We start from the raw sequence: 21,216 nt of genomic DNA on the forward strand, positions 1-21,216 counted from the left end.
ATTAAAACTCAGAGAGGGATGTCGGGTGTTCAAAGTCACCCAGCAAGTAAATGGCAGAGCTTTCTGATTTAAACTAAAGTTTTTCTGGCTAGCAAGACAAAGGATGCTCTTTGCACAAGTTCATGGTCCTCTCACCAGGGATGATGTCTCAAAGTGTGGGTAGGTGTGTGTGTGTTGGGGGTGTGACAAGCTGGTAAGGAGAGTTGTGGGGGACAGACCCTAGCAGAAATACTGAGTCTCGTTTTCATCCTCACCTTCCTCTCCCTGGCACAGTAGCTCTCAGTTCAGACGCACATATCACTGCCCAAAGCTGAAAAAAACAGAAGTTTTCTGCAGGAAAGTAGCATTGCTATGGCTAGGAGTGCAGAGCTCTTCACAAAGGGAGACAAGGGCATCCTTGGGCACCAGCAGCCCAGATTGGTGGCATCAGCCCTGTCCCTTCTGGTCACAGAGCCTGCAGCTCTGACAGCCCCAGCCCAGCCTAGCCCAGAGCCAGGCCGATGGGGCATGGTGGGCAGGAGGCCAAGTAGCAAGTGGGGAAAACTTCCTTCCCTGGCTCTGGAAGGGGGAGGCGCTCGTTCTTCCTCAGCTGACTGTTTTTTGTAACCTGGTTTATTTCATGAAGTCAACTAGAGCGGCTTTGGCCCTCTCTCTGCAGCTGGCTCACCACGCTGTTTGGAACCAAGTGGTCTCTGTATTTTTGGTCATGATTTGGTGACATATAATCCCTTAATGAACCACAGCGGCTCAACACCTCTGGACCCCACAGCTACCCGTTCTGCACCCCTCCTCCTGGACGGTCTGGACACAGAAGGAAGGAGAGCCCCTTGCCCGGGAGTGTAGTCACTTTCTCAGGCAGGCACAGCCCCTGGGGTCTCTGTATCTGCTCTTCATCTGCCTTCACAAGGCTTCTAGAGATGAGATTTTTCCAAAATTTTTGTGCTGGAAGGGCACAAAAACTTTAGTACCTAAAGTCTCACTATGAACAGAAGCGTGTCTGTCATACATCTTATATAAAAGGAACTTGAGAGGAATCCTCCCGAATTTGACAATCATCCACCAAATGTACACAGCTTTCCTATGACAAGTTGTGAATATGAAAGAATTCTTGTGGGGGGGAGAGGAGAAGTTTCCCAGCTGGGGATTCAAGCCGTAATGTGGTTGGTCTGTGCATGTGAAGCTTTACTGAAACTTTGGGTTAAAGTCAAATGTCCCCCAGCTCGGTATTTGGGGCTAATTACTCAGCCGAGATAATTCCGCCTTCCCAGCAATTAGGAACAAGCTTGGGGCCCTGGCTTCTTGCCTCTATTTTCTTTTCATCCCTCTTTTGATTTTTTTCTCACATCTCATCAAGCTATATGAAAGCTGGGCTTGTGAATCAAGTTAGCAGAATGGGCTAGTCCAACGTCAAGGGTTTTGTTGTTGTTGTTATTATCTGGACTTCCTTTAACATTGTGAGGATACTACAGAAAACATTGATTGATTAGCCACAAGGCCTGGAAAAAAATGTACTTCTGCCCAACCACAACTCAGTTCCATTCTGTAGACCCCTAGTGTGCAGCCACAGAGTGCCTGGCTCTGTTGGGGACAATCAAAGGCTAATCACTCCTCGGGCCTGTCCACGGTTAGGCACTGGTCCGGCCAAGCCAGTCAGCCCATGGGGGCAGAAATACCTCTAATCCTTGCAGCCCACAGGTAATTCCCACAGGTGCGTCTGAAAATAGTCACTGAGAGTCAGGATAGCAAGTCCAAGCTGGTTCACCAACCTGGGAGGCTTCGTTAACTATCGGGCCCATTAGCAGCCTGCAGAGCCAGCCAAAAGGGCTGGAGGTAGGTGGGGAAATCAAAAGCAGAAAACAGCTGCACTGGCCCGGGGTGGTCTGAATGGGTTCCAGACAAGACTTAGCGGCTCGTGGGGAGCAGTTACCTGCGCCCAGCCCTCATTTCTCCTGGCAAGCAGGGCAGCCTAAAGGTACTTCTAATGACATTCTGGCTTGTCTCCAACTGCTCGTGGCCTCCTGGGGAAGAGTCAAGCTCACAAATAACTGCATTTCAACAAATAGAAGCTATGAGAAAAGTGCAGAGAGTAGGTAACTTGGCTCCAGGGACACTTTACCAACCGTCTCTCCTGGCCTTTGCTTGCTTTCTCTCTTATGAAGTGGAGGTAACAGCATCATAGCTTTGTAGGGATTAAATAAGGGACATATGTGAAGGTGTGTTGCAAATACTGAAAACTACACAGATGTCAAGTGTTGTTTAATACACTGTATTCTTACCATTTTGTCATCTTGGGAAAAATCTGAGCAGGCCTTTTTTTGTTAGTGATATGGTGATTGATGGACATGGTTTACTTACTTTGTGGAAGCAATGCTTTTGTGGTTTACAGTTTTTCCACTGGCTAAGGGGATGGCTGTCTATCTCTGGACGAATTCATCTGGGAATCTTTGAAAAACTCCCACCACGTCCAGGCCTCAAGTCCCAGAGATTCTGATGTAATTGATCCTGGGCTTGAGTGCTAGGATGTTCTCAAACTTTCTCACTGATCCTAGTGTGTAGACCAGCTCGAGCCGCCGGCTGAAGGGTCTCATTCAACCATCAAGTAGTACATGGATGCTTACAAAAGCCCAAATAAGTAGCATCAGAACCAGTGCGGGGCCACTTAAAAATACATGTGTGTATACAGTAGGACTTCCATAGCTGACCGCCTCCCTGCACTCATCACCTCCTTAAGTTGACCTAATTTTCATAGATTGGACATGTGCGTATCAGGGCAGGAGGCCTTGTTCCTTTTGTTGACCACCTCTCTCTGTTTAACAGTTTGTTATAGTGCCTTGGATGGATGTATACGTATATATACATACAAAGGGTGACAAAAAGTGTATGCACATTTTAAGAAAGGAAAAATCTGCATTAAATTTGTAATATTCAAGTCACTTTTGACTTCTGCAATTTACAAGAGGTGCTCAACGTGACTTGTATTCATCTTTTGTTATCAGTGTATATTGAGCATTAAAATTTTAATAGTTTTCCACTAGGGACTCTACTACAAAACTCCTAGAAGTGATCAAGGAATACAGCAGCGTCTCAGGTTACAAAATCAACATTCATAAATCGGTAGCCTTTATATACACCAACAACAGTCAAATTGAAAAAGCAGTTAAGGACTCTATCCCATTCACAGTAGTGCCAAAGAAGATGAAATATTTGGGAATTTACCTAACAAAAGACGTGAAAGATCTCTATAAAGAGAACTATGAAACTCTAAGAAAAGAAATAGCTGAAAATGTTAACAAATGGAAAAACATACCATGCTCATGGCTAGGAAGAATCAACATTATCAAAATGTCCATACTACCCAAAGCAATATATACTTTCAACGCACTCCCTATTAAAGCTCCACTGTCATATTTTAAAGATCTTGAAAAAACATTACTTCGTTTTATATGGAATCAGAAAAAACCTCGAATAGCCAAGACATTACTCAGAAATAAAAACAAAACAGGAGGAATCACACTACCAGACCTCAGACTTTACTACAAATCGATAGTGATCAAAACAGCATGGTATTGGCACAAAAACAGAGAAGTAGATATCTGGAATAGAATAGAGAACCAAGAGATGAATCCAGCTACTTACCGCTATTTGATTTTTGACAAGCCAATTAAAAACATTCAGTGGGGAAAAGATTCCCTATTTAACAAATGGTGCTGGGTGAACTGGCTGGCAACCTGCAGAAGACTGAAATTGGACCCACACCTTTCACCATTAACTAAGATAGACTCTCATTGGATTAAAGATTTAAACTTAAGACATGAAACTATAAAAATACTAGAGGAGAATGCAGGGAAAACCCTTGAAGAAATTGGTCTGGGTGAGTATTTCATGAGGAGAACCCCCCGGGCAATTGAAGCAGCTTCAAAAATACACTACTGGGACTTGATCAAACTAAAAAGCTTCTGCACAGCTAAGAACACAGTAAGCAGAGCAAGCAGACAGCCCTCAGAATGGGAGAAGATATTTGCAGGGTATAACTCTGACAAAGGTTTAATAACCAGAATCCACAGAGAACTCAAACGCATCAGCAAGAAAAAAAACAAGGGATCCCATCGCAGGCTGGGCAAGGGATTTGAAGAGAAACTTCTCTGAAGAAGACAGGCGCACGGCCTTCAGACATATGAAAAAATGCTCATCATCTTTAATCATCAGAGAAATGCAAATCAAAACTACTTTGAGATATCATCTAACTCCAGTGAGACTAGCCTATATCACAAAATCTCAAGACCAGAGATGTTGGCGTGGATGCGGAGAAAAGGGAACACTTCTGCACTGCTGGTGGGAATGCAAATTAATACATTCCTTTTGGAGGGATATATGGAGAACACTCAGAGATCTAAAAATAGATCTGCCATTCAATCCTGTAATTCCTCTGCTGGGCATATACCCAGAAGACCAAAAATCACAACATAACAAAGATATTTGTACCAGAATGTTTATTGCAGCCCAATTCATAATTGCTAAGTCATGGAAAAAGCCGAAGTGCCCATCGATCCACGAATGGATTAATAAATTGTGGTATATGTATACCATGGAATACTATGCAGCCTTAAAGAAAGATGGAGACTTTACCTCTTTCATGTTTACATGGATGGAGCTGGAACATATTCTTCTTAGTAAAGTATCCCAAGAATGGAAGAAAAAATACCCAATGTACACAGCCCTACTATGAAACTAATTTGGGACTCTCACATGAAAGCTATAACCCAGCTACAACTTAACAATAGGGGGAAGTGGGAAAGGGGGGGTGGGTAGAGGGAGGGGAATCGGTGGGATCACACCTGTGGTGCATATTACAGGGGTATTTGCGAAACTTGGTAAATGTAGAATATAAATGTTTTGGCACAGTAACTGAGATAACGCCGGAAAGGCTATGTTAACCACTGGGATAAAAATGTGTCAAATGGTTTATGAAGTGAGTGTATGATGCCCCATAATCATATCATTGTATACACTTATGATTTAATAAAAAAAAAAAAAAAAAATTTTAATAGTTTTCCTTTCTTAAAATGTGTGTATATATATATATTATTTGGGGGAGGAGCACCATCTGTGTGTGTGTGTGTGTGTGTGTGTGTACTTACAGTGTCATAAGCCACTCCATAGAAACAAATAAGAATTTCAGGCCTGGCAATCTGTTCTTTTTTTTTTTTTTGAGACAGAGTGTCACTTTGTCACCCTTAGTAAAGTCCTATGGCATCACAGCTCATAGCAACCTCAAACTCTTGGGCTCAAGCTATCCTCTTGTCTCAGCTTCCTGAGTAGCTGAGACTATAGGCACCCGCCACAACATCTGGCTATTTTTAGAGATGGGGTCTAGCTGTTGCTCAGGCTGATCTTGAACTCCTGGTCTCGGGCGATCCACCCGCCTCAGCCTCCCAGAGTGTTAGGATTACAGGTGTGAGCCACTGCACCTGGCCTGCAATCTGTATTCTTAAAACATGATTCTTGACATCGGTAGGAAGCAGTCATAGAGGACAAACGTTATGTAGCACCTAACAAATGAGGGTCCTAGCAATGACCTGAAAAGATGATCATGGGTTTAACTCAGATCGTTCACAGGGAGCCCATTGTTGGCACATATGAAGCACTCAGTAACATGTTAGTGGCTTTTCTTATCACGGAATGGCCATGTTCACTCAGACCATGCTCCGAAGCAGTAGGAAGGTCTATTTGTTACTCAGCATTAGCAGTGCGCTTCACTCCAAGCAAGCCTGCAGGAAGACCTTCCTCCCTCCCAGATTTTCATCTTGCTCCCTAAACCATGGCTGTGCCTGAGCCACCCCTCTGTGGGCAGCCCCAGTCTCTTCTCAACATAAACTTTCATTCATCTGAAGTGTCCCTTTATCACATTTTCTCCCTAACAAGGGTTAATGGTAGGGCCTGAAACTTCCACAATTGGGCATGGGAGGGCTTTAAAGGGAAAATAATTAAAAATTATACAAACCTAGATGTGAAAGGAAAATCACAAGTTACAAATGTAAGAAAGGTGTTAATACTGGAAGCATCACAGAATCTAGAAAAATAACATAGGTTTGATAATTAACTGCCTGCTCCATCCTAGTATCCTTTTTATCCTACATATTTTGGGGAAAGATAAGCCTGTCTTTTCTCCAGCATGCCTGATCAAAGTTTGTCCTTGCATTACTGAGGTTTCTTTCAGATTTACACCTTACCACTGGAAATGCTGTTAAGATTTTTAGAATTATTGTAGAATTTGGGAAGATTTCTCTCCAGTTTTGTTTTTTTGAGACAGTCTCATTCTGTCACACAGGCTAGAGTGCAATGGCATTATCACAGCTCATCGCAATCTCAAACTCCTAAGCTCAATTGATCCTCCTGCCTCAGCCTCCTGAGTAGTTGGGACTACAGGCTCCTGCCACAATCGGCAAATTATTAAGGAAAATAGAATTGACTGCACTATACTACGTCAGCATTGTTCTTTGCTTGCTTTTTCTATTTTTAGTAGAGAATGGTTCTCACTCTTGCTCAGGCTATCCACCTGCCATGGCGTCCCAAAGTGCTAAGATTACAGGCGGGAGCCACTGTGCCCAGCAATAGGTTATATCTTGATAAAATCTCCAGTTTTTCATGAGCAACATTTAGGGGTGAAGGCTATTTCTGGAAGCCATTCTTGCACTGACTGGTACAGTTCACAGTAACTTCACTCTAGATCAGTGGTTTTCAACCTTCCTAATGCTGCAGCCCTTTAATATAGTTCCTGTGGGTCACGACCCATAGGTTGAGAACCGCTGCTCTAGATGGAAATGTTTTTGAACCTCATAAATATATTCTTTCTCTCTCTCAAACTAAACATATCCCAACTCAACTTCAATTTTTATTTAAAAAAAATGTTTTTCAAAAAAGAAAGAAAGAAAAAGTCCAAGGCCATTCTATTGCTAGTCCCTGAGCGAGAAGGGAAGTTTAACAGAAGGAAGTTCAAGTAAAAGAAGACATTAATCATAACTGGTAACAATTAAAATATCTTAAGTCTTGCAAAGGTGGCCCTGTGAACACATTGCTGGGAGCCATCCCAGAGACTTGACAGAGACCTCAGGAAATAAGCAACCTTGAAGTTCAAGCTTCACAATGAGTTCTCTACTTCTCTCCCAGCCCACATCACTCCTGGCTGTGTGGTACAAACCAGAGGAAAAATAAAATAAATAAGACGAATGATCTGAGTTATCGGTCTCCCGTAAATTGCTTCTGGCCCCAAAGATGTTAAACACACATGTACGGCACATGTAAACCTGTTTTAGATTTCTCAAGTTGGATATCATTAGTTTGTTGCGGGGAGGAGAAAGCGGTGGGGGGAAGGTTGCATTTGGTTCTTTTGGGGCGTTTTTTCCTTTTGGTCTCTTTATAGAAACTTTATCCTTCATAAGAGTTGTGAACTTTGTTTTTTATTTTTTTATTTTATGAAGCACACATAGCTGTGTCCTCTTCTCTCCCTGCGGTGGGGACATAAGCTGTATCAGAGGTCACAGGGCACCAGCTGCCTCCAAGTGTGGGTACTTGAATGTCACATGGTTGTAAGATCATCAGTGGCTCTCCTGTTACTGCTGTTTCTAGAAGGAAATAGGGACCAGGGGATACAGAGAACATGCAGATGTTAGGAATTTAAGGAGAGTACTTTTAAAAAAAATCTATATACCAGTTCTAACCTCATGCTCTAACAGAATCTCCCACACATTGTAAAACACACAATTGAGCGGATATTCAAGATCACCTGTCAACCTGGAATAGGGTCTGCAGTCACAGAGAACAGTTTACGTGTTTTCTTCTTTGTACAAAACATGCTTCCAAAACCAAGAAGGTTTTAGAAATGTGAATTATTCGGAAAATGCAACCTTATCAACTCCCTGAGTGATTCCTGGGCCTGGTATCGGTGGTCAGTTCTCCCATTGATGAGCGATCCCTCTAAAAAAAAAAAATGAGACTGGGTTTTCAGTGATTCATTTTTTAATCTTCTGAAACAACTAACACAGCCAATCTGGGACGGATGGATTATACCATGATTCAAACAAACAAATGTTTCCACATGTGGAAAGCTGGGCTTTGATTCTCAATTTGCTATTTTTGCTGTTGCCTTTCATCATTTCGTTATAGCGATGTGTGTTTTAAAGGGCGATGTCCTTTGTATTCTTTAATGCCTACAGATGGTGTGGAGTTGGGCTTTTCTCTGATGAGCTGCACCATGTGTTATGGTTAAAGGGAGGTTGGGGGAAGAGAAGGCTGGCACCAAGAAAGAACAATTAGCAAATTTATTAGATTTCTTTGTTAAGTCTGCACATTTGTTTTAACTTTCTCTGCCATTCATTAAGGCTGTTGGTGCCTGTCCATAAAGGATGTTGTATTGGTGTACTAGTGAACTTCACACGCTGTCTTCTGAGCACCACTTTCTTACATGGATACAAAATCATATCCTTGCAACAGGCCTGAAAGCAAAACTCTCCTTTCTTGAATTTTCATGTTGCTTTTCCCTGATGTGAACAGTATTTGCAAAACAGTGTAATAGTTCAGATTTTACTTTGTTCATAAAGCATTTTTGAGTCCTGACCTTGGGGATGGTTCCCTTCACCTTGAAAGCACTTTTCTTTGTTCCAAGGGAGAAAGCGATACTCAGAGGTTTCAAATTAGCTGCCAGTTACTGCATCAGCCACACCTCGTTTGGGGTCTTCCTCCCCACCCCGCCCCGAGATGTGCTCAACTGCTGCCAAAGCATTGTGGGAATCAACTCACAGTCTGAGCTTTTGATCAATATCCAACTGCCTTTGAGCAGTGAGAGTTTCTCAAGGTCTGCTTAGGCAGAGCTCCGAGAAACTAATCCGCTGGAAGGGGAACAGGCAGTTTTTGAGATAAATTGTGTGTTTTGGAGGTTCTGTTGCGGTGGAGCTGACGGAGAGGATGGGGCATCTAACCACCCTGCCATCACCTTGAAAACGTGATTATTTAACTAAATGGGGAGTCTGTGTGCTTAACAGCCTTAAAATTTTCTATTCTTCAGCAATGAGTATCTTTTCAAAATTCCATTATTTGAGAAGCAAGTGTTCACACCAAGAAAACTACATATGTATATCTTTTGGAAATGTACAGAGTATATTCACATTTTCTTATTTTTGGTTCTCCACACCCAGGAAGGTAAGTTTTATTGTCTTCATTTTTTTTTACTTTTGAGACAGAGCCTCAGTATGTCGCCTTTAGAGTGCCGTGGCGTCACAGCTCACAGCAACCTCAAACTCTTGGGCTTAAGCAATTTTCTTGCCCCAGCCTCCCAGTAGCTGGGACTACAGGCGCCCACCCCAATACCCAGCTATTTTTTTTTGTGTGTGTGTGCAGTTGTCATTGTTGTTTAGCAGACCCAGGCCAGATTCAAACCCTCCCGCCTCGGTGTATGTGGCTGGCACCCTAACCACTGAGCTATGGGCACCGAGCCTCATCTTCATTTTATAAATAAGGGTATCTCATTGAGGATCAGAGAAGTTAGCAGCAGTTGTCCTCCAGGGAAGAATCTCAGTGTCTTCACCAGGACATTTGTTCCGGGTGATGGTCGGCTACAGAAGTGAAAGTGTATGTGAAGTGGTCTCTATCAACAATGGTGTTTGGAAGTTTGGCTGGCAGCAGCTTCAGAAGCCAAGTATCCTAAGTTGTATTTCTCGCCATTCGAGTGGATACGGGTATGGAGTATTTAGTTCCTCTGCTTTGGCTTCTCTGTTAATTAAATGAAGATTCGTTCACTCTTCCATTCATACATTCATTCACTTCACAAGTAATTAATGAGCACCTACTGTATGCCAGGTATTGCCCTATGTTCTGGAGGTAGGGTGGTGAACAAAAACAGATAGGATTCCCCATTCTGAAGAGGTGACGATCTTACAATCACTCACTCAACATTCTTCAGGGAATAATTATACAAGTTCATGTAAAGTTGAAATTTCAGGTCAGTGCTTTGAGGAAATGGTGCCTGATGGCCTAAGAGGGACCTTCATCTTTCCTGAGATGTCAGGGAAAGTTCTTGATCAAGTGGTATTTGAGCAGAGATTTTTAAGTTAAGTGTGGGAGTTAACTAGACAGAGGCTGTGGGAGGCAGACACACAGGAGTAATGGTAGGTACCAAACTCAAGTTTCGGTAGCAGACAGGAGGACAAATCTCTGAACAGTCATAGGGCCATATTTAATACACGTGATGTGTTTTAGATCATTTACAATAAAGTGGCCCACACTACCTGGCCACTGGACACTCTCTTCAAAGTATTGTCACCCACAAATGGACATCTCGAAAGCCAGCTAAGTCTGTTTTGGCAGCTTCACCAGCCAGCCTCATATGGGAATTTTCTTCATTCTCAAGGGTATGAGATCATCGCCGTGCCAGATGGGCTTCTAATGAATGATTATTGTGCAATCTGATTAGTTTCATGTCATGCTAACTCCCTTTGAAGGATGGAAACAGGATACAGGGAGTCTTTTTCTCATCTTTGTAAATGAGAAGAGAATTTTCTGGTTGTAGCCACAGACCCTACAGATTGAGAGAGAACACGCAGTTGGGAACTTGGGTCCACTTACAATCACTTTTTAACTGTGCACCATCAATCCATTTTCATCAAAGGGTACATCAGTGGAAGTCAATTTAGCTTCTATGGTGGATAATGTGGGCATCTCAGTGACTTGACACCATAGAAATTTATTTCATGCTCACATACAGTCCAACCTGCTGGGGTTGGTGTACAGCTTCTGTGGGATGGTTCAGGGTCATCTTGCAATTCCATGACTCTGCTCCTCCCCTTTGGGATCTCAGTAGCCTCTTCATTGAGTCAGCAAAGGAAGACAGAGAAAGGAAGAGCCCCTGAGAGATTTTTACAGATCAGGCCAAGAAATGGCACTCTTTCCTTCTATTCAATCTCATTGCAGGTGGGTGGATAATCTGGTTCCATAGGGTCAGTTTAGCACGGGGTTAAGGACATGTGCCCTGAATCAGTGACACAGGTATAAGTCCCAACTCCAAGAGGGTGAGTCTGAGGACAAATCATTTACCTTAGGAGCCTATCTCCTATTCACAAACTGTAAATAACACTATCCATCACATAGTGTTATCCTTTGGCTGGAAAAGACATTGAATATTGAGGAAGTCCTTAAGCCAGGCCCCATGAATAGTACGCGTGCAATCAAAGTGAAGCCATTATTACAATTTACTCTCTTGCTATAGAATCAGATTTCAAGAAACCTGATCCCTTCGTGTCATCTCATCCGAGAAAGGATTAGTAGAGACACAAAACAATATTCTTTAACTTCTCAAAAGAGAAAAGCGTCCATTTCCAAAATAAGTCTAGGATTATTATTACAGTGTCATGATTATCAGGAGCCTCCTTTCGGTTTGCAGGGGAAATCCCGGGAAGGCTTTCGACAGACAGTTTGTCAGGAAAGAAACGAGCTGCTCCCAAGATTCCAGGCAGGGATTGCTGGTGCCTTTTGGGGACTCGTCACAGAGTGAAGGGCACGGAGTAAGCAATTCCTAGAAATCTAAGGAGCCTTCTGTTCTCTCTTCTTCGGAGCTCAGATCCAAAGGCGGGGGCTGTCTCTCCTCCACCACGCGGCTTTAGTTGGGCTTCCCATGGCGAGCATTTTCGGATTTGCCTGTTCTAGCGCAGCCCACTGTGGCTTTTCCACAGCATCTCCTGGTCTGGGGCCAAAGAACCTGAAATGCGCGTTCTCCCCTGGCCAAGTCAAGAGCATAGGACACTGCCCAAGGATGGTGTGAGCAGAGAAGTGTTGTTGATACTTAACCCTGGGGGTACAAATGGCAGGCGACCCTAAGTCGAAGGGCTCTGATCCAGCAGCGCCAGTGCCAGTGCTCCCTGTGCTCAGGGGCAGAAATCTGGGACATGGTGTGGCATCATTTTAACGACCATGTTATATTTGGTCTGCCTCCCAAGCTCAGGAAGTGAGTAAACCCACAAAAAAAAAAAAAAAAAAAAAAAAAAACAGCTTAGTTGTCAGGACGTGACTTGGCCATTGTCTAAGGTGCCGTCCCCTGCACGGTCTATGATGGATGCTGAGCCCGTCTCCTGATCATTTTAAATCTTCAAAAAGGAGAAAATCCCGGCTTTTGAATGTGGATGGGCACTGTCTGATTACCATTGCTGCAGGGAGGATGGATTTTTACTGACAAGGGATTCTCCTGCTGGCCAGTGCTCAGGGCTGAGAATTTCAGCCAGCGCTGCCCAGTAAAATCCCCACATTTAGGCCATTTCATAGAATAAAGGCGCTGGGGAAACTCCCTCCCTCCAGTGTCACCCTGGCTCTTCTACAAAGGCTGCATCTCAACCACCCAAAGAAATAACGCTGCTTTAGAGTAGCTAAAATTATTAAAAGTAAAAGAAAGAAACGGTGTTTATCCAGTTCTGTTCCAGGAGCTTTTCATATATGTTAATTCTCCCCCACCATCCTATAAGGCAGCTGCTCTGATTAATTACCCCATTTTATGGATAAGAAAATGGAGGCTTGGCCACGCAGCCCATGGTCACACAGAGGCCAGAACTGAGCAACTGAGCCCCCACATTGCCGTGTTGAGTAACTAGAGAACAGCAATGATGTACCACAGTATTAACGTATGTGCTCTATGTTACAGGTTCTTTGAGTCAGATTCTCACTCTGTCACTCTGGGTAGAATGTCCTGGCATCATAGCTCACAGCACCCTCAAACTCTTGATCTCAAATGATCCTCTTGCCTCAGTCTCCCAAGTAGCTAGGACTACAGGTGCCTGCCACAACGCCCACCTACGGTTTCTATTTTTTTTTTCAGTAGAGACAGGGTCTTGCTCTTGAACTCCTAAGCTCAGGCAATCCACCTGCCTCAGCCTTCCAGACTGCTAGGATTGCAGGCATGAGCCACTGTACCCGGCGTATGGTCAAGTTTCTTGATAACAGCTGATTTTATTTAATGTAATACACGCATACTCCATATATTTAATCCTCAAGGCAACACAGGAGAGAAGCACCTTAGTGTCCAATTTTACACATGAGGAAACTGAGTCACAGGGAGGTTTAAATCCCTTGCCCAAGATCACACAGCTAGTAAGTTGCAGAGCCAGGATTCAAACCCAGTCAGTTTGACTTCAGAATTCAGAGGTCACTAGGCAATGTGCCCTCTGCTAGGGTTATCACCAGGAGCAGTCTGGAAGCCACAGACTGTTTCTGTGGGATCTATCAGCTTCCTGTTTCCACCATGGGGCTGAATCTCAATTTTGGCACCCACTATTTGAATGATCATTATCTTGTTACTTACTTTCCATTTCCTCCCCTGGGGATAATAAGATCTTCTCAAATTTTTGTTGTAATGAATGAGATACTGTATATGAAGCTCTTAGCGTCATTCTGGTAGACAGTAATTATTCCATAAAAGGTGGCCGCAGCTGTTGTTCACATGACCGTTTTACATTCCAATCATCCAACATTTGAGTTATATACTCATCAAGCACACTGATGCCCAGAGAGAAACAGGAAAAAGAGGATTCAGTGTTTGTTACAACCTTCACAGTAGCTGAGTAAATAAATCAGGTAAGCTGGGGAAAGAAAGCCAGCCGTGCTTGGAAGTAGCTCGTAGAGGCCGGGTGAGAAGTTTAGACAATGAAGACTTGGATTTCCGAGGAGGAAGGAACAGTGCTCAGAGCAGGATTGGTGAAGGACAGACAGGGTCTATACAGCCTACTGTACAGGAAGGGTTTCCAACAGGAAAAGTAGTGCAGACGAAGGGAAAGGGGTGTATTCACAGATACCACATGTATCAACTTTCTAGGCAGCTTACAATAGTGGCCCCCAACCTTTTTGGCACTAGGGACTGGTTTCATGGAAGATAATTTTCCCACCGATGGGAGTTGGGTCATGGGATGGGAGCAGAGGGAGGGATGGTTTAGGGATGATTCAGGAGCGTTACATCTTCATCTCAGATCCCCAGGTATTAGTTCTCCTTGGGAGACTACAACCTAGGTCCCTCCCATGTGCCGTTCACAGCAAGATTTGCGCTCCTTTGAGAATCCAATGCTGTGCTGGTGTGACAGGAGGAGGAGGAGCTCAGGCGGTGATGCGAGCGATGGGGAGTGGCCTTAAGTACAGAGGAAACTCCACCCACTGCCCACCTCCTGCTGTGCACCCCAGTTCCTAACAGGCCATGGACCGGTGTCCACGGCCCAGGATTTGGGGACCACAGGTTTACTTACAGAAGGAAACAGAGAGAGACAGAACACACACATTTAGGGGCCAAGGATTTACAAGGACACAAGAAATAAATCAAATGGAAGACTGAAGATGCAAAAAGACTAGCAGCTTGTTCAACCCACGAATTAATACTACTGACAGAAATGACACCAGGGATTTCTAATTCCCAGCTGTATTCTAAATATTGAGACACTGATTTCCCAAAGGAGAGTTCATACTTCCTCCTCCTTTTTCTTTGGACTCTGCTAAAGGGCTAAGCTAAAAGGAGGGGTGAGATTCATCAACACAGACACGGGGGCCGGGTAGCCTCTCCAAGGTATCAGTCTGTTTGTCTAGTCTTTCAGCTGCAAGGCCCACTGAGCTTTCCCACGGACATCTGTTTGGCGTCAGCGCCATCGACTAGCAACTGTTTGGGACATCCTTGGTTCGGAGCCTGCTGATTCCTTTCACACCTTTCTAAACCAGTTACTCAACAAGAATGTTCTAGACAAGCAGACACCCCATTCTCAGGCCTTGAGGAAGTGCCCGGCGTGGAGGATCGGAACAAATGTGGAACACATTGTGAATCTTCATTTTCAAAAATGCTCAAAATCTGCACTTTTCGGCCGCTCCCAAAACTTTGCCCAGGGCCAGCACTTGGGAGTAGCCCACTTGTTTTGTTTCCTCATTCAACCTCGTGCTGTTCTGCAAAATCTTCATGCTGCTAGAAAATTTAAGGCAAATTCACTTGAATCTTAAAACTCCTTGCTAAATCTTCTGGTCGATTAATAATCTTCTGTGCTGCTAAGAAAAAGACATTGCCACACACCCACTATTATTTTCTTTGTGTTCAGCTAGTAATGAGATTACTACTTTATTCAGCATTTAAGCACTCCTTGGCGTCTGGCTGGCCTAGGACAGCCCTTTGCAGGAACTTTAGAGGTGCATTTGGAAGGGTTTAAAATAAAAACCACCTGGATATTTTTCACATGCCTTTACCAATTTCAAACCAAGAACAGGTGAGCCTGGAAAATCCAGGATTATTCTTTGTACACACCGCTTATGTTTACTAATAATGTTCTTCTCCGCGTAGCGTTGACTCTAACCAGCCCCCTCCTCCCACTCTCATTGTGAGTTTCTGGAAGGCTGGGTCTCTCCACATATGGAACACAGTTTCTCTGTAGAGCTTTTAATACGCTAGAAATTCCAAAACAAAGTAGGCCCCGGCAGGGCACTGGCTCCACGTTGGCAAATAAGCTTGTCATCGGGTGCCACTTCTGGTATTACAGTGTGTTTTTAATTAAAAGGGAAACTGTAGCCCCAGACTTGGAGGGTTGTTAGCTTTATGCAAAAGCTAACAAAAACTTTATGCAAAAGTCCTACAGCTAAGATCGCAGCTCATCTGCAATGCTGAGCCAGAGGGAAAGGTCCCCACCCTGCTGTGTTGTGGGACAGCAGATCCTTTGTACATTCATTCTTCGGAGACTTGGGGTAGGAGTGCGATGAATCTCCCATCAAACAGCATTTAAGAGAAGAATTATTAAATCAGGTTGAATGACTGCCTTACCTCACACAATTGAATGTGATGTATGCTTCATTAAGATCCTGTGACATTTGAAAAATGAAGCCTGTCTAAGAAAGAAAATTGTGTCCATGGGTAAAAGAATGGAAGTCAATGTCTTTTAGTAGAAGAAAATTCCAATAGCTTCTAAAGACGACCTGCCGGTTCTTTCCTCCTACATGTTACCTCCTACATGAACTTGGAAAACCACTTTGTTGTCCTGAGTCTCAGTCTTACCTTCTGTAAAATGGGATCTGAAGAGTCACAAGTTACAAGTGTAACAAGGGAGCCAGAATTGTGTGAAGTCCCGGCCTTGCACGTGGGCACCCTGGAAGGATTTGGTTTGGGGTTTTGGACCCAAGCCTGCCATCTGGCGGAGCTTCGTCAGGGACCCTTGTGGTGCACACAGGCCACCAGCAGCTGAAGCTGGGAAAATACCATCGTGGGCCATGCAACTAGGGCTAGGAGGGCTTGGATGGTGCAAGGGCCACGTTTCTCATCTTGATTCCTCTTCCCAGTACTTGTGCAGCCAGATCCACTGAGCGCCGTAAGAAACTCATGTATTTCTGTACAAATATGACTCAATCTCCAGAGAAGCAGCAAAGGCTGAGTGGGGAACTGACTCCTGTGCACTCATTGGTCTGGTTCTGCCCTGACGTCCTAGCACAGGTCTGGATGCTTCGTTTCTTGCTTCTGATTTGTTTTTGTTGGAAGAAATAAATACAGGCTGCTGCCCTGAGCCGATTCTCTGAGATGTGGGCTTCTGGTATGATAATCATTATGCTGGGTTCTTGAGTAATGAAAATATGCAGCACTCCCCCCTCATCCTGGGGGCTGCATTTCAAGACCCCCAGTAAAACCCCCAAAACCTCAAATAGTGCCTGACCCTATATATAGGATGGTTTGTTCTGTACGTACATACCTATAATGGAGTTAACTTATGAACGAGACATGGTAAGAGGTTAACAACCACTGATAATAAAATACGACACTTATAATAATATGCTGGCATCACTTCTCTTGGCCCAGAGAGCCATCTGTTAGGTAAAATTAGGATGATTGAACATAAACACCGCCATCCTGCAAGAGCTGATCTGATCACTGGGATGCTGGGCAAAGAGAGGCAGGATGGTGCAAGATTTCATCACAATACTCAGAACGGTGCTCAGTTTAAAACTTTGGGATCATTTCTTTCTGGAATTTTCCATTGAATATTTTTGGACCAAAGTTGGCCATGGGTGACTGAAGCCTTGGAGAGCAAAATGTAGATGGAGGGGTGGGGGAGGGAGATAGCTGCATGCAGAGCTGTGGCTTCCTAGGGCGGATCATGTCCTTGTTCCCTTTAGAAATGTAGCATTACGGGAAAATGTTCACAAGTTAACAGTAGGTAAAAACTAAACAGGACACAAAACGGTTCCTGCAAAGCGATCCTGTTTTCACAAGGCAAAGAACTTCTATATGGAAGAGCCTGGGACAAAATGGCATTATCATAAAAGCAGGCGCCCTTGAGTACTCCCCACATGCCAAGTCCAGGGCTGTATGTGTAGAGATGTTATGTAATTTAATCCCCACGGGAGCGTGGGAGGCAGGGCTATCACCAGCATCCCCCATGCACAGATGAGTTGACGTCATGTGCCAACATCCCTCAGTGAGAAGGACAGTGCTTGATTTGAAGCACTGTAGAAGCTTCTAGAATTTGTGCACTTTGTCACTCACTACGGTATAGCAGTTATTTCTGGGGAGTGGAATGACAGGTACATTTTAACTTTCTTTCACTTTTCCATGTTTTCCATCTTTTCTTTTTAACAATGAGCATTGATTACTGGAAAAATCAGAAAACAAAAAGCTCACAGAAGGGGAAAGGCAGATGCGTTGTGGAAAAAAATCACACTTGCTTCATCTTGAAGGTGTTAAATGAAACCAGATTTAATTGGCTCTAAAACAAGCCACTTTGTAATTTAAGATGACTGTCTTAAGGAATGTCTGAAGATAAGAACCCAAAACTTGAAAAAGTAAAGAGACTAACTATTCATACCTACCAGTTTTCTGTAAAAGTTTTAGGTCATAATAACTGATTGCCTAAACATTTTTCCTATCAGTCAGGAAGGCGCCGTCTCCAAACTTGATGGATGAATCCCTTCCCCTCCGCCTCTTTCAGTAGCCTTCTCTGTCAACTCTCTCCCATGGTTACATCTTCCATGCCCCCTCCCGTATGGTTTTCCTCTCAGTCTACATTTGAACTTAGATCTTCCCAAAAATCTTTTTTTTAACATATATTTTTTATTAAGTCTTTTGTACATAGATCATACATACATTTATGCCAATTTCAGTGTGTTGATGATTTGTACAAATTGGAGTGCTTACATCGTACTAATCAACATAGCTTTCACCTCCTTTCCCCAATTAGAACATTAGGACATTTGTGTTCTACACACGATGGATCCAACTTGTACTTGCAATGTGCTCCATAGTTGTGGTCCCCCTACTATCTCTCCCACCCCTTCCCCTTCCCTCCTTCATCTTAGGCTAAAGTTGTGTTTCATTTTTCATGTGCAAGTGTGAGTTATTATAAGTTGGTTTCATAGTAGTACTGAGTACATTGGATACTTTTTTCCCATTCCTGAGATACTTTACTAAGAAGAATATTTTCTAGTTCCATCCATGTAAACATAAAAGAGGTAAAGTCGCCATTCTTCCAACAATCTTGAAGAATATGTTCTCTCAAGTCTGCTGCTATTCCAAGATGGCGCTCTGTCTCTCCTTCCCTCCGAGATCACCACTGTGACCATGTGCTTCCCCACCCGCCTCAGTGTTCCTACAGCTTTGACTCCCTCTCTGCGTGGAAGTTGCCACGCCGTTAGCTCAGTCTCCCTGAACTGTCCTCCTCTGCCGCTGCCGCCTCTTCCTCAGAGCCTTCTTGGGTCCATGGCTGATTCTCTTCCTCATTCCACCTAAATAGATAAACCCAAGAGCAATTCTCAGTTTTGTTCCCTTCTCTCTCCCTGTGCCCCTTCGAATCTTGGTATTTTTTGAGTCCTGCTATGTTCTTGGCATAGCCTGTCTCTGACTCTTAGATAAAAGAAAACTCACGTATCTACCAGGCAAGAAAGATAACAAGGAAACAATGAGCAAGGGACGTTTTCCAGGAAGGACTTCTTGACACATGGACATCTGAGCTGAAACCCGAATGATGAAGAAGAATGAGCCACGTAAAGTTCCCGGGAAGGAAGAGAGTACAGAGAAGAGCACGTGTCAAGGTCCTGAGGCAGAAACAAGTGTGGCCCGTTGTAGGGAGAAAGGGAAGGCAGTGTGTCTACAGCATAGTCAGTAAAGGGGAGTGTGGAAGAAAGGGAGGTTGGAAAGGGAGACAGGTCCAGGAAGTGTTAAATCCCACATCACTTGCTACCTTTATCATCAGACCCGGCCCATTCTGCCCTGTAAGGCATCATTTGCAGTTATCATGTCTCCTGCCTCCTGTAGACCCTACGCACCTCATTTTCCTATCCCTTACCGTGCCAGATCAAAACAGTGTTGAGTTAGTTGACTTGCAGTAGAGATAAGAGAAACCAGAAATGAAATCTGTGATGATTTCAATTTTTCCCAAAACCACTCTTTGAGTCACTAATCAAGACGTTGCCAGAAATAACATCAGGCTGAAACACCAGTAAAATGTAGTCACCTCATCTGAGGCCAATGGTCCCTTTCTCTTTTGCCTCCGCCTGCCTGGGAATTTAGCATTGCCCCCAAGCCCTTCATCTGGGACAGGATTTTAGGGTGTGTGCATGTTTTTCATCTCTGCAGGACCAGCTGTGGGTGGAATGTTCCTAACACAGGCTAAGGTCAGACCGAATTAACCCAGAAGACTCTTGGCTGGGGAAATAGCCTACACGTTGCAAAGTCAGTAACGCAGCTAATTAAAGAAACATTTTCTGAGATGCTGTGATCTGTCATAAAAAGTGTTGACTCTTGATGATGTGGAAAATGAAAAGCATCTTAGTTCATGCATTCCAGAGAGAAAAATATACAGATGTGAGTGACTTCTCTCTGTACCCAGAGCTTCTGAAACAAGATGTTATGAAGCCTTCCTAGTTAAGGGTGCAGCTTCGAGTCAGAAAGCCTAGGCCCAAGGGTCCGCTTGGTAGCATTTATTAAATATGTGACCTGCAGTGTCCCCCACATACTCTTGGCCTCCCTGTCCTCATCTATAAAATAGGGATTTATAAAATACATCCAATAGGATTGCTATGAATACCACAATTTTGTGCAATTCTTCATAAGTTCGTAAAGGCTCTTACAAAATACAAGTAAGTTTGAGACTTTTGAAAAATCTTGGCAATGTCAATTCTGTTCTTCATTATGTGGGGCTACAAGAACAAAATATTCTAGGAGTTCCTTTGATTAAGTCTGGCCCTAGACATGAGCTTTATTTCCCAAAACTGGAGGATGAGGACACAAAAGATTCTCAACTTGAAGTCATGTACAAATTCCCCTGGACTAAATTGTTATGTAAGAAAGCAAAGCTGTACTTAAAAAAATTAAGTTTTAGAAAATGCAGGCAACAAACCTCTCATTTACCCTAACCTATTTTTTTTTTAATCATGAGAACATGATAACAGCTCCTCTCACAAATTCCTCTGTGCCAAGGCCAATGACTTCTTTGACCCTGGGCATTGCAGACCTGCCTGTACACAGTTCATAGATCTTGAAAGAAAAAGTTCTTTAAAAGTGGTTACATGATAACTGAAGACCATTCATTGGCATGTTTTGAATGGTGATCATTCCGCTAAAGATTTAAGCAGTACTAAAAAGGAACAAGTTCCAGTTCCAATGTGCTAGCAGACAGCTATACTTCTGCAGTAAGGGTACCAAAGCTTGAGCACTTATCATAGATGTCGTAAAAATACTTGAATGAGCAAATAAATTACCTGCAGTTTAACTTATGAAAAATCCTTACTTATGATGAGCTTATCAGTTCTGTGGATGCCCCTCTCGACCTCCGTCCTGTACCTCTGAGTGGTCCACACAATACTCCCAACCTCTCCCCACCTTAATCCTACCATCTTCACCTGCAATCCAGCCTACCCATCATCACACAAGTCACTTGTCTGCCAAAATGTCAGTATCTCAAGTGGCTCTTTATTGCCTATATAGGATTAAACCTCTTAGAAACAAAATGCTTTTTGACGTAGACTGTATGCCGAACTCCCAATATGTAAAATAAATTTCAAAACGACGATGTAACAGCATAAGTGAATAGCATTTATTTATTACAAAGGCCATCCAACCAGAACCCTATTTGGTTGCACTGTAACAAAGGTCTGTCTCTCTCACTTCACTGGTTGTCCCTTGGTATGCTGGGTCGGGGAAGGGTCATGAGAACATGGGGTTCCTTGCTTTGCCCTTTCTGATCC

The 21,216-nt window shown here is 43.6% G+C and overlaps 1 protein-coding gene across 7 annotated transcripts in view; it reads left to right on the forward strand.

The window, feature by feature from the left end:
- FRMD4A (FERM domain containing 4A) overlaps positions 1-21,216 on the forward strand; it is a 607,160-nt gene that overhangs the window by 321,232 nt on the left and 264,712 nt on the right. The window lies entirely within an intron of this gene.

The sequence above is a fragment of the Nycticebus coucang genome, chromosome 20 (genome assembly GCF_027406575.1).
Source record: "Nycticebus coucang isolate mNycCou1 chromosome 20, mNycCou1.pri, whole genome shotgun sequence".
Classification (NCBI taxonomy): domain Eukaryota; kingdom Metazoa; phylum Chordata; class Mammalia; order Primates; family Lorisidae; genus Nycticebus; species Nycticebus coucang.